Source organism: Colius striatus, chromosome W (genome assembly GCF_028858725.1).
Source record: "Colius striatus isolate bColStr4 chromosome W, bColStr4.1.hap1, whole genome shotgun sequence".
Lineage (NCBI taxonomy): Eukaryota > Metazoa > Chordata > Aves > Coliiformes > Coliidae > Colius > Colius striatus.
This window is the reverse complement of record NC_084789.1, coordinates 35,392,319-35,409,509: the sequence shown is the minus strand read 5'-3', so window position 1 is coordinate 35,409,509 and position 17,191 is coordinate 35,392,319.

Sequence of the window (17,191 nt, the reverse complement as noted above, 5' to 3'; positions counted from 1 at the left end):
GACTCCATCCTCATCCTCTCTGTCTTCACAGCATGAAATGCTGGGCTGAGGACTCTGCAGGGGAGCTGAGCTTTGCAGGACGGGGCCCACAGGTGACCAACCCATCCCCTCCTCCCCCAGAACAGCCATCTCTTGATCTCAAAGGAAGAAAACCGGTCTGTGGCTCACCTGACGCCAAGGGAACATGCTTGGAAGGGAGAGATCCCACAGCCTTGTCAGAGCGTCTTGTAAACAGCAGCCTTGCAGTAACCCTGGGAGGAAAGACCACACAGGAAGATTGAGCTCCTGAGAGCTGCCTATGGCACTCTGGGGGCTCTTTCTCTTTCCAGGTGGAGGTTCTCAGCCCCTTCTGAGCAGAGGGCCACCAAATGTACCCAACACACCCCAGCTGAGGGCAAATGGCCAGGAGGGTCTGCTGAGCTGGGCATGAAGCTCTTGTGTGGGTACAGGTGTCAGCCCCTGGCACAGAAAGTCCCTGCGGCAGTTGCAGGCAGCTGCCGTGTTGCAGGGACGTGTCCTTCCCCGAACCCGTCCCGTCCCTGCTGCTCCCAGCCTGGCTCAGCCCGGGGGGCTGGCGGTGCCCGGGAGCTGCTGCTCACCGTGTGCTGTCGGCTCAGTGGCCCCACGGCCAATGTGGCCCTGTCAGGGACACAGGGACACAGGCCCAGGGAGCGTTGCCAGGGGCGCAGGGGGCTCTGTGACCTCATTCTGCGTGGGTCAGTCCCGGCAGCTGAGAGGGCGGCTGGATGCAGGAATGGGCAACCTGCTCCCGGCCTCTCCTCACCCTCCACTTCTCAAGGAGATGGAGTTGCTCTCTCTGTGAGGGAGCAATTAGACTGCATTGGGCACTGGAATTTCTCACCACGATGAACAAGGCCATCAAAATAGATTTTTACACTGCCTACAGACAGGTGGAGAATTCTGAGTAGGTTCCAGTCCAGTGGTTTTGTATAATGAATAAAGATAAGTCCCAGCAACTAATTCAGGATATCTCAAAAATCTCACAAATCAAAGTCCGCAAGCGCATCAGGGGCAGAGAAATTTTTGTGAGTTGGCGATTTATGAAAGTTGCTGGTCCTAGAATGGGAGTTACATGCCCTGTACCTAGATCTCGCAGAGAAGTTGTGCTTCAGTAAATAATTGCTGGAATCGGGTAATTCCATGCCAACTTGGCTTTTTTTTGAACATCTTTCTTTCAAAATCTCAAGATCTTTCTTAGAACTGCTAGTTTAACTCTGGCTGCCCAGGTGATCAGTACCTGGGTGTCCGCAGACAGCGTGAACAGCCTCTGCAGAATTCAGGATGCACTGAAACAGCAGGTGAGAAGCTGAATTCACGGCCAGGTGGGACTTCTGCCCATAGGCTCCCAACAACGCTGTTTCCGATTTCCCTGAAAGTCTAAGGAACAATTAATTCTGCAAAGTACCAACAGCGGTGGCCATTTCCAAATTAACTTATGTGTTCTGGGAGACAGCCCAGCTCAGACATCAAGACAGGAACCTTTCAAAAATTATGACTCCAGGGTGACAAATTCTATGGGCAGTGGTGGAATAAAACCAAGTGCTATAGTCCATAGTTTTTTTCTGTTGTACCTGGTGACAGGTCAAGGGGCAATGGGATGAAGCTGGAACACAAAAGATCCCATTTAAACACAAGAAAAACCTTGTGTTACAGTTGAAGTGAGGGAGCACTGGCACAGGCTGCCCAGGGAGGGTGTGGAGGCTCCTTCCCTGGGAGGACTTCCAAACCCTCCTGGACGCGTTCCTGTGACCTGATCTAGGTGGACGCGTTTTGGCAGGGGGGTTGGACTAGATGGTCTCGAGAGGTCCCTTCCAACCCCTACAGTTCTACGATTCTATGAGCGTACAGACCCTCCTGCAAGCCCGTTGTGATGCAAAGTGTCCAGAGTGGCTCTCCCAAAACCACTGGGCTTCTTCCTAATAGATACTGGGTGAAACCCACCCCAGTGAACTCTTACTGTGTCCCCGTGTCCCTGACAATTCTTCCTCATCTCCGATCTAAACCTCCCCTGGTGCAACTTGATGCAACTTGCCCTGTCATTCCTTACTGGAGAGAAGAGATCGACCCCCACCTGGCTACAACCTCCTTTCGTCTGCTCTCTGTCACACTGTGAAAGAGCAGCGGCAGAAAGAGAAAAACCAAAGGCAAAAGAAAACGCGGGCAGACCATGTAACACACCAAAGGATCATTTAATTCCCACTCAGGCCTTTCAGAAGGAAGCAGAATCTAACTACGCCACAAAAAGGATCAAAGCAAAAGTGGGAGTGCGCTCGGGCCAAACTGGGAACAGCTCCAACAGGAGATGCGGTGAGGGCCGCGGGGCCCAGCCTACACGTAGCCGAGCAGCCGCACGGTGCTGGAGAAGGCCTTGCGCAGCCCCAGGCACTTCTCCTGGTCCAGGAAGAGCGAATTGGCCTTGACAAAGAGGTCGTGCTCCAGCGTGGCCTTGACATGAACCAGCCTCTGCAGGCTCCCAAAAGAAAGCAAGTGCAAATGTGACACAGTGCTGGCTGATAGACTAAATGGGGACCTATATTCTACTGTAGATAGGGTCTGCCTTCCTGCTTTCTTGTTGCTCCCATAAGCAGTGGTATAGCTTCTACCGACAGTTTGTACGCAGTACAATTACTTATCAGAAAACATGTATTTTTTCAATGAGAACTGAGCAGTCCAAGTGAGTAGGATTGGAGATAGCGCTCACAGGAAAGAAGCTGAAAATGTCAAACAGTGCTGGCTGATAGACTAAATGAGAACCTACTTACTACTGTATGTGGGGTCTGCCTTCCTGCTTTCTTGTAGCTCCCATACGCAGTGGTATAACTTAATCAACAGCATATATTTTTTTAATGGGAGTTAAGCAGTCCAAGTGACTGGGATTGGAGATTGCTCCCACAGGAAAGTAGCTGCAAATGTGACACAGTGCTGGCTAATAGACTACATGAGGACCTACTTACTTCTGTAGGTTGGGTCTGCCTTCCTGCTTTCTTGTTGCTCCCATAAGCAGTGGTATAGCTTCTACCGACAGTTTGTATTTTTTCAATGGGAGTTGAGCAGTCCAAGTGAGTGGGATTGGAGACAGCTTTCACAAGAAAGCAGCTGAAAATGTGACACAGTGCTGGCTGATAGACTACATGAGGACCTACTTACTACTGTAGGTGGGGTCCACCTTCCTGCTTTCTTGTAGCTCCCTTAAACAGTGGTATAACTTAAGCAACAGCATATTTATTTTCAATGAGACATGAGCAGTCCAAGTGAGTGGGATTGGAGATAGCTCCCAAAAGAAAGCAGGTGCAAATGTGACCAGGGCGGGCTGATAGACTACATGGGAACCTACTTACTACAGAAGGTTGGGTCTGCCTTCCTGCTTTCTTATACTTCCCATACGCAGTGCTATAATTTCTACTGAAAGAATGTATTTTTAAAGGGAGGTGAAAAGGCAAAGATCGTGCAATTAGAGATAGCTCCCACAGGAAAGCAGCTTTAAAAATTACACAGTGCTGAATGAGAGACTATTTGGGGGCCTACTTACTACTGTAGGTATGATCTGACTTCCTGCTTTCTTGTAGCTCCCATACGCAGTGTTATAACTTAAACGACAGCATATATTTTTTCAGTGTTAGTTGACTAATCCAAGTCACTGGGTTTGGAGATAGCTTCCACAGGAAAGCAACTGCAAATGTTACACTTTACTTGCTGATACACTACATGGGGACCTACTTACTACTGTAGGTGGGGTCTGCCCTCTTGCTTTCTTGTAGCTCCCATAAGCAGTGGTATAGCTTCTACCGAGAGTTTGTATTTTTTCAATGGGTGTTGAGCAGTCCAAGTGAGTGGGATTGGAGACAGCTTTCACAAGAAAGCAGCTGAAAATGTGAAACAGTGCTGTCTGATAGACGACATGAGGACCTACTTACTACTGTAGGTGGTGTCTGCCCTCTTGCTTTCTTGTAGCTCCCATACGCAGTGGTATAACTTAACCGACAGCATATTTTTTTTCAATGTTAACTGAGCAGTCCAAGTTTGTGGGATTGGAGATAGCTCCCACAGGAAAGTAGTTGAAAATGTGACACAGTTCTGGCTGATAGACTACATGAGGGCCCACTTAGTACTGTAGATGGGGTCTGCCTTCCTGCTTTCTTGCAGCTCGCATGCGCAGTGGTATAACTTCTATCGACAGTTTATATTTTTTCAATGGAAGTTGAGCAGTCCAAGTAAGTGGGATTGGATATAGCTCCCACAGGAAAGCAGCTCCAAATGTGACACTGCTGCCTGATAGACTACATCGGGATCTACTTAACACTTTAGTTGTGATCTGCCTTCCTGCTTTCTTATAGCTCCCATATGCACTGTTATAACTTTTACTGACAGTCTGTATTTTTTCAATGGGAGTTGAGCAGTCCAAGTGAGTGTGAGTGGAAAGAGCTCCGTGTCGTGGTTTTGCCCAGCCAGATCAAAGGGTAAGGAAATCCCGACTCCTCCCCCTCCCCCTCTCGACGGAATTCGGAGGGGATCGGAGAGGGAGAAAAAAAAAAGTAAAAGAGCCCGCGTAAGTTGAAATAAGAACAGTTTACTGGGGAAATTGAAGAGTAACAACTATAACAAAGACAAGGGAATATTACAAAGAAAACTGGTGAGTGATACAGTTGCTCACCACCCGGGACCCGAAGTGAGCAACCGCTCCGGACCGGCGACCGAGAGTCCGCACCCCCCGGAAGAACTTATTCCAGGGAAGAGCTTATTCTGGCCAGCCCCCACCTATACCCTGGGCATGACGGTTAGGATGGTATCGAATACCTGCTGGCCAGCCTGGGTCAGCTGTGAAGACTGTGCCCTTTCCTGGTTCCTCACGGGAATTCACTCTATCCTGACTCAAACCAGGACACTCCCACAGGAAAGAAGCTGAAAATGTGACACAGTGCTGAATGATAGAGTACATGGGGAACTACTTACTATTGTAGGTGGAGTCTGCCTTCCTGTTTTCTTGTACCTCCCATATGTAGTAGTATAACTTCTGCAGACAGAATGTATTTTTAAAGAGAGCTGACGACACCAACAGCGTGTCATTGGAGATAGCTCTCACAGGAAAGCAGCTGCAAATGTGACACAGTGTTGGCTGATAGACTACATGGGGGTCTACTTACTACTGTATGTGGGGTCTGCCTTCCTGCTTTCTTGTAGCTCCCATATGCAGTGGTAGAACTTAACCGACAGCCAATATCTTTTTTCAATGGGCTATGAGCAGTCCAAGTGACTGTTATTGGAGATACCGCCCACAGGAAAGCAGCTGCAAATGACACAGAGTGCTGGCTGATAGACTATATCGGGGTCTACTTACTACTGTACGTGGGGTCTGCCTTACAGCATTTTTGTCACTTCCATACAGAGTGGTATAACTTAACCGACAGCATATATTTTTTCAATGGGACCTGACAAGTGCAAGTGAGTGTTATTGGAGATAGCTCCTACAGCAAAGCAGATGAAAACGTGAAACAGTGCTGGCTGATAGATTACATGGGGACCTACTGACTACTGTAGGTGAGGTCTGCCTTCCTGCTTTCTTCTCGCTCCCATACGCAGCGATATTACTTAACCTACAGCATATATTTTTTCAATGTTAGTTGAGCAGCCAAAGTGAGTTAGATTGAAGATAGCTCCCACAGGAAAGCAGATGCAAATGTGACACAGTGCTGGCTGATAGACTACATAGGGACTATTTAAAACTGTAATTGGGGTCTGCCTTCTTGCTTTCCTGTAGCTCCCATACACAGTGATATAACTTAACCGACAGCATATATTTTTTCAATGGGAGCTGAGCAGTCCAAGTGAGTGCGATTGAGATACCTCCCACAGGAAAGAAGCTGAAAAAGTGATACAGTGCTGGCTGATAGACTACATGGGGAATTGCTTACTACTGTAGGTGGGGTCTGCCTTCCTTCTTTCTTGTAGCTCCCATAAGCTGTGATATAACTTAACTGAGAGCATATATTTTTTCAATGTTAGTTGAGCAGTCCAAGTGAGTGGGATTGGGGATAGCTCCCACAGGAAAGCAGTTGCAAATGTGACACATTGCTGGCTGATAGACTACATGGGGACCTACTTACTACTTTAGGTTGGGTCTCCCTTCCTTCTTTCTTGTAGCTCCCATCGGCAGTGGTATAAATTCTACCGCCAGCATGTATTTTTTCAATGGGTTCTGAGCAGGCACAGTGAGTGGGATTAGAGGTAGCGTCCACAGGAAAGCAGGTGCAAATGTGACACAGTGCTGGCTGATAGACTGCATGAGGACCTACTTACTAGTGTAGGTGGAGTCTCCCTTCCTGCTTTCTTGTAGCTCCCATTCGCAGTGGTATAACCTCTACCGAGTCTTTATTTTTCCAATGCGACCTGAGCAGTACAAGTGAGTGTTATTGGAGAGAGCTCCCTGTAGTGGGTCTGGGATGGTAGTGATTTTCCACAGCAGCTCCTGCAGTGCTGTGCTTACTGTTGATATCAGTATTATGACTACTGCTTGCACAGCATCAGGGCTGTCCCTCCAGCATTCCTTCCCCCACCTTCACCAATAGCTGTGAGTGGGCATGATCTTGGGAGGGACTATGGCCAGGACAGCTGAACCAGGCTGACCAAGGAGATATTCTATACCATATGACGTCAGCTCAGTAATATAAACTGGGGGAGAGGAGCAGGAAGGGGAGGCGAGATTCATTTCTGGCCTTCCAAAAGCAACCGCTAGGCGTACTGAAGCCCTGCTTCTCGGGAGGTGGCTGGACATCGCTGCTGATGGGAAGTAGAGAGTAACAGTTTTATCTGCTTTTGCTTTGCTTTCCGTGCGCGCGGCTTTGCTGCTTCTTTATTAAACTGCTTTTATCTCAACCCACGAGACTCCCATCTTATTTTCTCCCCTTCCCTGGCTTGCTGAGGAGGTGGGGGATAAAGCGGTGTGGTGGACACCTGGCATCCAGCCAGGCTCAAACTACCACAGTCCTTTTGGCGCCCAACGTGGGGCGAGATAATAGCAGTTTTACATTAACTACATTGCAATTACAGTAAGCCAATGAGTGCAAAGTTCCTGTGCTGGTCACACAGCCTTGCTGTTATGCAGCTTATCTTACACTTTCTAATGTTTGGGAACACGATGCTACTAACATTGACTCTGTGCTGTGCTTTAACCTTAATAGCTTTGCTAAGCTGGCTATACGATTTTGTGAAAAGGATGAAAGGGCCTTGGAACATGATGGCCCAAATAATAATAGCAAGTCTCATTCTGTTACTGCTGGATTTACTGTGCTGTGGGAGCTATCTTGTGGAGACCACGGGACAAAGCACCTCTTTCCCTCAGCTCAGACGATCTAGACAATTTTGTTATACAGACTTCCCAGGTCCTTAGTCACCCTTATACGAGAGTTTTAATATTACTAATTAACATGGTTGGTATATTATATATCTTGTGGAATCTGGACTCATCTGGGTATCAGAGAGGACAAATTTGGGATGGAAACATGTTAAACTGTCCCCTGAAGCGGCCAGTCCCTGGGTGGCAGGGTGTGTGGATGAATTTGGGCAAATTCCTAGGACGGTTATCATCTCCTGTAACCTGGGATTTTACACCTGAACAGATAAAAAACCCTGCTTTACTGGCACGCCACCTGATAGAAGGGTGTCTTACCTACCCTAATGAGGCCTATCAGGTTCAGGCACTATACTGGGGCCTAGCCTCTGCCTACCGAGCTGCATTCCAGTCCTCTCAGAGAACTATGATTGAAGTGGAAACTCAAACGGTACCTGAGACCACCATGGTTTAGTCAGTCGCAGTCCAGTCCTCTCAGAGTACTATGACCGAGGTGGAAATTCAAACTATACCTGAGACTACCATGGTTGAGTAAGGGAATCAAACAACAACCACAGTGGTTGCCCCAGTAGTGAAAAAGAAGCAGTGGATAAGGAGGTCAAGTCCATATCATCGATTAGTAAGGGCAGAAGAGGAGGAAGAGGAAAGGCTAGAAGAAGAAACCGGTCCTTCGGTAAGGAGATCAGGAGAAGGAGTGAAAGGAATCGAAAAGGAAATGGAAAGTACTCGGTCCCTCACCTCAACAGAACTTAGAGATATGCGAAAAGATTACAGTCGCCAGCCAGGTGAGCGGATTGGTGCCTGGCTGCTCCGATGTTGCTGGGGCTGACAGTCAGCAATTGGAAGGCAGAGAAGCCCAACAGCTAGGATCTCTTGCTATGGACCGGGGAATTGATAGAGGCATTGGAAAGACGACCTCAATTTGTAGTCTCTGGAAACGGCTCCTCTCAAGTGTACGGGCAAGATACCCATTCAAGGAAGACCTTGTAAATGCCCGAGGAAAGCGGACTAGAGCTAATGAAGGGATCCAATATCTAAGGGAATTAGCTGTGTTGGAAGTCATCTATGGTGATCTAGATAATGCTGAGGCCTCCACAGATCCAGACGATGTCCAGTGTACACGGGCCATGTTGAGAAAAGTGATTCAGAGTGCCCCAGCTACATATTCGAATATCCTGGCAATGGTGTATCATCCAGACATGGATATACCAACAGTGGAGAGGGTATCTTCTTGGTTACAGAACTATGAAGAGAGCCTCTGCACCTCCTCATCAGTGTGGGATGATGGTCTGACTGTCAGAACTGCCTCAAGAATTCAGTCATCCACTGTCCCGACCAGGGGAAAAGGAAGTCCCAGATGCAGGAGTACACCGCTAAATGAACTCTGGCTCTTTTTGTGTGGCCGAGGAGAGGATATGAGGAAGTGGGATGGTGAACCCACTTTTAAGCTGGAAGCGCGTGTACGTGAACTAAGGGGGAAGACAGCTGTTAGAAAAGGACCACCCAAGAGGGCTGTCAGCATAGTAGCTGCCAGAACAAAAGAGGACAATCAACAATCTCCAAGACATAGAAGAACTGCAACTACTTCCTTCGATGCCAATGAGGAGACTTCAGGTCTAAAATTGCAAGGATCAGATAGCGAATATTCTGATGAAGAACAGAAACAGAGGGCCCCTGCCTCCAGCCAGGAGGAGGAAAGGGATGACCAAATCTACTGGACTGTGTGGGTTCGATGGCCTGGCACATCAAACCCACAAAGGTATAAAGCCTTAGTAGACACAGGGGCACAGTGTACATTGATGCCATCCAGGTATAGAGGCACATATTCTGTCTGGATCTCTGGAGTGACAGGGGGATGTGAAGAATTATCTGTATTAGAGGCTGAAGTGAGCTTAACAGGGGAAAAATGGGAAAAACACCCCATTGTAACTGGTCCAGAGGCCCCTTGTATTCTTGACATAGATTACCTCAGGAGAGGGTACTTCAAAGACCCCAAGGGGTATCAATTGGCCTTTGGTATAGCCACTGTAGATATAGAGAAAATCAAACAACTCTCTAATTTACCTGGCCTCTCAGAAGACCCTTTTGTTGTGGGATTGCTGCAAGTTCAAGAGCAACAGGTACCAGTTGCTACCAAGACGGTGCACCGGAGGCAAGATCGCACAAACCGAGATTCCCTGACTCCCATCCGTGAGTTGATTCCTCAACTGGAGGCTCAAGGAGTAATTAGCAAAACTCATTCCCCATTTAATAGTCCCATATGGCCTGTGAAAAAATCTGATGGAGGGTGGAGGTTAACAGTAGACTATCGTGGCCTGAACGAAGTGACACCACCACTGAGTACTGCTGCACCGGACATGTTAGAGCTCCAGTATGAATTGGAGTCAAAAGCAGCCAAGTGGTATGCTACGATTGACATCGCTAATGCATTCTTCTCAATTCCATTGGCAGCAGAGTGCAGGCCACAATTTGCCTTCGCATGGAGAGGTGTCCAATATACCTGGAATCGATTGCCCCAGGGCTGGAAAAGTAGTCCTACTATTTGTCATGGTCTAATCCAAAGTGTGCTGGAAATGGATGAAGCCCCTGAACATTTACAGTACATTGATGACATAATTGTATGGGGCAACAAGGCAGAAGAAGTGTTTGAGAAAGGGAAAAGAATAATACAGATTCTCCTAAAAGCTGGTTTGGCTGTAAAAAGAAACAAAGTAAAGGGACCTGCACAAGAGATACAGTTCTTGGGCATAAAATGGCAAGATGGACGTCGGCATGTGCCTGTGGATGTTGTGAACAAAATAGCGACTATGTCTCAAGCAACTAATAAGAAAGAAACACAAGCTTTCCTGGGCCTTGAGGGATTCTGGAGGATGCATATCCCAGGTTATAGTCAGCTTGTGAGCCCTCTCTTTAGAGTAACCAGAAAGAAGAACTGTTTTGAGTGGGGCCTTGAGCAACAACAAGCTTTTCAACAAATTAAACAGGAAATAGCTCGTGCAGTCGCTCTTGGGCCCATCCGTACAGGATCAGATGTGCAGAATATCCTCTACACTGCTGCTGGAGAGCATGGTCTCACCTGGAGCCTCTGGCAGAAAAGATCTGGAGAAACCCGAGGTCGACCATTAGGGTTTTGGAGCCGAGGATATCGAGGATCGGAAGCCCACTACACCCCAACTGAAAAAGAAATACTAGCAGCATATGAGGGACTTCGAGCTGCTTCAGAAGTCATTGGCACAGAAGCTCATCTCCTCTTGGCACCACGTCTGCCTGTGTTACACTGGATGTTCAAAGGGAAAACCCCTTCTATACATCATGCAACCAGCGCTACATGGAGTAAGTGGATGGCGTTGATTATACAACGATCTCGGCTAGGGAAATCTAATCATCCAGGAATCCTGGAAGAAATCATGGAATGGCCAGAAGGCAGAGATTTTGGAGCATTGCCTGAGGAAGTAGCTCGTGCCCAAGAGGCACCACCATATAATGAACTATCAGAAGATGAGAGGCATTATGCTTTGTTTACTGATGGATCCTGCCACGTGGTAGGAAATCATCGTAAGTGGAAAGCTGCTCTGTGGAGTCCCACACGACAAGTTGTTGAGGCCACTGAAGGAGAAGGTGAGTCGAGTCAGTTTGCTGAAGTGAAAGCCATCCAACTAGCTCTGAAGATTGCAGAATGAGAGAAGTAGCCAGTACTCTGTCTTTATACTGACTCCCAGATGGTGGCTAATGCTCTATGGGGATGGCTACAGCAATGGAAGAAGACCAACTGGCAGCGCAAGGGTAAACCCATCAGGGCTGCTGCATTATGGCAAGACATTGCTGCTCGGGTGGAAAATATGACTCTGAAGGTACGTCATGTAGATGCTCAAGTGCCAAAAAGCCGTGCCAATGAAGAACAGTGGAACAACCAACAGGTAGATAAAGCTGCCAAAATTGAAGTAACTCAGGTAGACCTAGACTGGGAGCGTAAAGGTGAGCTATTTATAGCTCGATGGGCCCATGAAACATCAGGACATCTGGGAAGAGATGCAACATATAGATGGGCTCGTGATCGAGGGGTGGACTTGACCATGGAAGCCATTACACAGGTCACCCACGAATGTGAAACGTGTGCCGCAATCAAGCGAGCCACACGAATCAAGTCTCCCTGGAACGGAGGCCGATGATTGGGTTTTCAATATGGTGAGGCCTGGCAAATTGACTATGTTGGACCGCTACCACAAACATATCAAGGCAAGCGTTCTATACTCATCATGGTGGAAGCAACTACCGGTTGGTTGGAAACATACTCTATAAACCATGCCACTGCCCGAAATACTGTCTTGGGTCTTGAAAGGCAAGTTTTGTGGCGACACGGCACTCCAGAAAGAATTGAATCAGATAATGGAACTCATTTTCGAAATAATCTCATAAACTCCTGGGCAAAGAAACATGGCATTGAGTGGATATACCACATCCCCTATCACCCACAAGCCTCTGGAAAGATTGAGAGATATAACGGATTGCTAAAGACCATGTTGAGAGCACTGGGCAATGGGGCATGGAAGCAGTGGGATAAAAATTTAGCAGAAGCCACTTGGCTGGTTAACAGCAGAGGTTCAACTAACCGTCCTGGTCCTGCCCAAACAAAACCACTACATACTGTGGGAAGAGATAAGGTCCCCGTAGTGCACCCAGGGAAATGGCTGGGGAAGGCAGTATGGGTTGCACCTCCCATGGGAAAAGGCAAACCCATTCGTGGGATTGTCTTTGCTCAAGGGCCTGGGTGTACTTGGTGGGTGATGAGAAAGGATGGGGAAACTCGATGTGTACCTCAAGGAGACTTAACCTTGGGGGAAAAATAACCTGTTATGTGAGTTATCTGTTGTAGATGAACTTTGCAAGAAAAACCGGACAAGTTGACAAACCAAGCCGGTGCTGGTGCCCAACACTGAACATACTGTTTCCCCTGGCCTGGATATCCATCTTGGTGGATGAGAAAGAAGTTATGGCCTGCTCCAGTGAACATCTACAGAGAATGAAAGATATAAGAATGTTGTTTGTTTGTTTGATGCAAGATGCAAGAGGGAATACAAGAATGATGTTTGACTGTTGAAGAGTGGGCGTACTGGTTAATGAGAGTATATAAGAATGTATATGGGTTGTTAAGATGGTTTGTCTGAGCATGACATAAATGGTATGGAATAAGGGGTGGAGACTGTAGTAGGTCTGCGATGGTAACGATTTTCCACAGCAGCTCCTGCAGTGCTGTGCTTACTGTTGATATCAATATTATGACTACCGCTTGCACAGCATCAGGGCTGTCCCTCCAGCATTCCTTCCTCCACCTTCACCAATAGCTGTGGATGGGCATGATCTTGGGAGGGACTATGGCCAGGACAGATGACCCAAGCTGACCAAGGAGATATTCCATACCATATGACGTCAGCTCAGTAATATAAACTGGGGGAGAGGAGCAGGAAGGGGAGGCGATATTCATTTCTGGCCTTCCAAAAGCAACCGCTAGGCGTACTGAAGCCCTGCTTCTCGGGAGGTGGCCGGACATCACTGCTGATGGGAAGTAGAGAGTAACAGTTTTATCTGCTTTTGCTTTGCTTCCCGCGTGCGCGGCTTTACTCCTTCTTTATTAAACTGCTTTTATTTCAACCCACGAGACTCCCATCTTATTTCCTCCCCTTCCCTGGCTTGCTGAGGAGGTGGGGGATAAAGCTGTGTGGTGGGTACCTGGCATCAAACCAGGCTCAAACTACCACACTCCCACAGGAAAGGAGCTGCAAATGTGACACATTGCTGGCTGATAGACTACATGGGGACCTGCTTACTACTGTCGGTGGGGTCTGCCTTCCTGCTTTTTTTTAGCTCCCATACGCAGTGGTATAACTTAAGCGACAGCATATATTTTCTCAATGGGATCTGAGCAGTACAAGTGAGTGTTATTGGAGATAGCTCTCACAGGAAAGCAGCTGCACATGTCACACAGTGCTGGCTGATAGATTACATGGGGTTCTACTTACTACTTTAGGAGCGATCTGCCTTCCTGCTTTCTTGTAGTTCCCATATGCAGTGGTATAACTTCTGCAAAAGTCTGTATTTTTTCAATGGGAGTTGAGCAGTCCAGGTGAGTGGGATTGGACATAGCTCCCATGGGAAAGCAGGTTAAAATGTGATACAGTGCTGGCTGATAGACTACATGGGGACCTACTTACTACTGTATGTGGGGTCTGCCTTCCTGCTTTCTTGTAGCTCCTATATGCAGTGGTATAACTTCTACCTACAGCATATATTTTTTGAATGGAAACTGTGCAGTCCAAGTGAGTGAGATTGGAGATAACTCCCAAAGGAAAGCACGTGCAAATGTGACACAGTGCCGCATGATAGACTATGTGGGGATCTCCTTAACATTGTAGTTGGGGTCTGCCTTCCTGCTTTCTTTTAGCTCCCATACGCAGTGGTATAACTTAACCGACAGTATATATTTCTTCAATGGGATCAAAGTAGTCCAAGTGACTGCAACTGGAGATAGCCATCACAGGAAAGCAGCTGCAAATGTGACACAGGGCTGGCTGATAGACTACATGGGGACTCACTTAAACCTGTAGTTGAAGTCTGCCATCCTTTTTTCTTGTTTCTCCCATACGCAGTGGTATAACTTCTACCGACAGTTTCTATTTTTAAAGGAAGCTGACGAGGCCAAGAGAGTTGGATTGGATATAGTTGTCACAGGTAAGCAGCTGCAAATGTGACACAGTGCTGGCTGATAGACCACATGGGGACCTACTTTACTACTTTAGGTGGGGTCTGCCTCCTACTTTATTTTAGATCCCACACGCAGTACTATAACTTAACGGAAAACATGTATTTTTTCATTGGGAGCTGAGCACTCCAAGTGACTGGGATTTGAGATAGCGCTCTCAGTAAAGCAGCTGCAAATGTGACACAGTGCTGGCTGATAGACTACATGGCGAACTATTTTACACTGTACTTGGGATCTGCCTTCCTGCTTTCTTGTAGCTGCCATGCGCAGTGGTATAACTTATCCGACAGCAAATATTTTTTCAATGGGAGTTGAGCAGTACAAGTGACTGTTATTGGAGATAGCGCCCACAGGAAAACAGTTGCAAATGTGACACGGTGCTGGCTGATAGACTAAACGGGGACCTACTTACTGCTGTAGATGGGGTCTTCCTTCCTGCTTTCTTGTAGCTCCCATACCCAGTGGTAAAATGTAACGGAAATATGTATTTTTTCAAACGACGTTTAGCATTCCACCTTACTGTCATTGGAGATAGCTCCCACATGAAAGCAGCTGCAAACGTGACACAGTGCTGGCTGATAGACTACATGGGGACCTACTTACTACTGTAGATGGGGTCTGCCTTCCTGCTTTATTGTAGCTGCTATACGCCGTGGTATAACTTCTATCAACAGTCTATATTTTTTCAAAAGGAGTTGAGCGGTCCAAGTGAGTAGGAATGGAGATAGCTCCCACAGGAAAGCAGCTGAAAATGTGACACACTGCTGGCTGATAAACTACATGGGGACCTACTGCACACTGTAGTTGGGGTCTGCCTTCCAGTTTTTTTGTTACTCACATTAGCAGTGGTGTAAATTCTACTGCCAGCATGTATTTTTCCAATTGGATCAAAGCAGTTCAAGTGAGTGGGATTGCAGATCCCACAAGAAAGAAGGTGCAAATGTGACACAGTGCTGGCTGACAGATTACATGGGGACCTACTTAGTACTGCAGATGGGGTCTTCCTTCCTTCTTTCTTATAGCTCATATACGCAGTGGTATAACATAAATGACAGAATGTATTTTTAAAGGCAGCTGACGAGGCCAAGAGCGTGAAAATGGAGATAGCTCCACCAGGAAAGCATCTACAAATGTGACAGAGTGCTGGCTGATAGATTACATGGGGACCTACTTAGTACTGTAGATGGGGTGTGCCTTCCTGCTTACTTGTAGCTCCCATACGCAGTGGTATAACTTCTACCGACAGTCCGTATTTTTTCAGTGGGCGTTGAGCAAAGTGACTGGGATTGGAGATAGCGCCCACAGGAAAACAGCTGCAAATTTGACACAGTGCTGGTTAATAGACTACATGGAAACCTACTTAACACTGTAGTTTGGGTCTGCGTTCCTGTTTTCTTATACCTCCCATACGCAGTAGTATAACTTAACCGGCAGCATGTATTTTTTCAATGTGATCACAGCAGTCCAAGTGAGTAGGATTGGAGATAGCTCCCACAGGAAAGCTGCTGCAAATCTGAAACAGTTCTGGCTGATAGACTACATTGGGACCAACTGACTACTGCAGGTGGGGTCTGCGTTCCTGCTTTCTTGTAGCTCCCATATGCAGTGGTATAACTTATACCGACAGAATGTATTTTTAAAGGGAGCTGACAAGGCCAAGAGCGTAGGATTGGAGATAACTCCCACAGGAAAGCAGCTACAAATGTGACACAGTGCTGGCTCATAGACTACATGGGGATGTACTTACTACTTTAGGTGGGGTCTCTCTTCCTGCTTTCTTGTAGCTCTCATGCGCAGTGGTTTAACTTCTTCCAACAGTCTGTATTTTTTCAATTGGAGCTGAGCAGTCCAGATGAATGGGACTGGAGATAGTTCCCACAGGAAAGCAGCTGCAAATGTGAAACAGTGCTGGCTGATAGACTCCAGAGGACCTACTTTCTACTGTAGGTGGGGTCTGCCTTCCTGCTTTCTTGTAGCTCCCATACGCAGTGGTACAACTTCTACCGACAGTCTTTATTTTCAAAGGGAGCTGACGAGGCCAAGAGCGTGCAAATAGAGATAGCTCCCACAGGAAAGCAGCTGAAAATGTGACACGGTACTGTCTGATATACTACAGTGGGACCTACTTACTAGTGTAGGATAGGTCTGCCTTCCTGCTTTCTTGTATCTCCCATACGCAGTGCTATAACTGCCAGCCTGTATTTTTGAAGGCTGCTGATGTGGTCAAGAGAGTGCTATTGGAGATAATTCCCAAAGGAAAGCAGCTGAAAATGTGAAATAGTCTGGCTGATAGACTACATGGGGACCTACTTAACACTGTAGGTGCGGTCTGCCTTCTTGCTTTCTTGTAACTCCCATATGCAGTGGTATAACTTAACCGACTGCAAATATTTTTTCAATAGGGTGTTGACAGTCCAAGTGAGTAGGATTGGAGATAGCTCCCACAAGAAAGCAGCTACAAATGTGACACTGCTGACTGACAGACTATATGGGGACCTACTTACTACTGTAAGTGCAGTGTGCCTATCTTCTTTCCTGTAGCTCCCATACGCAGTGGTAGAACTTATATCGACAGAATGTATTTTTAAAGGGAGCTGACGAGGCCGAGAGCGTAGGATTGGAGATTACTCTCACAGGAAAGCAGCTGGAAATGTGACACAGTGCTGGCTGATAGACTACATGGGAACCTACTTACTACTGTATGTGGGGTCTGCCTTCCTGCTTTCTTGTAGCTCCCATACGCAGTGGTATAACTTCTACCGATGTGGGGAGTTTTGTGGAGACTTGACTAGAGGAATGAGGACATGATAGAATAGAGGCAGTAAGCATTAAGCGATAAGATATTGGACTCTTGTTCAAGGACGTGAGGGCAAGAGAGTTGTATGATAACTGGATGAGAAAGCAGGAGCTTAGTTTGGGTTAAGCAGGCACAAGTATATGGAGTATTTTGAAGCAAGGGTGAGGTTTGCACCTAACTGGGAACCAATGATGAGCTTAGCTTTTGCAACATGTATGAGCCTGATTATTGTATCTATAAAAGAGATGTATCTTTGCAAATAAGGTTGAGA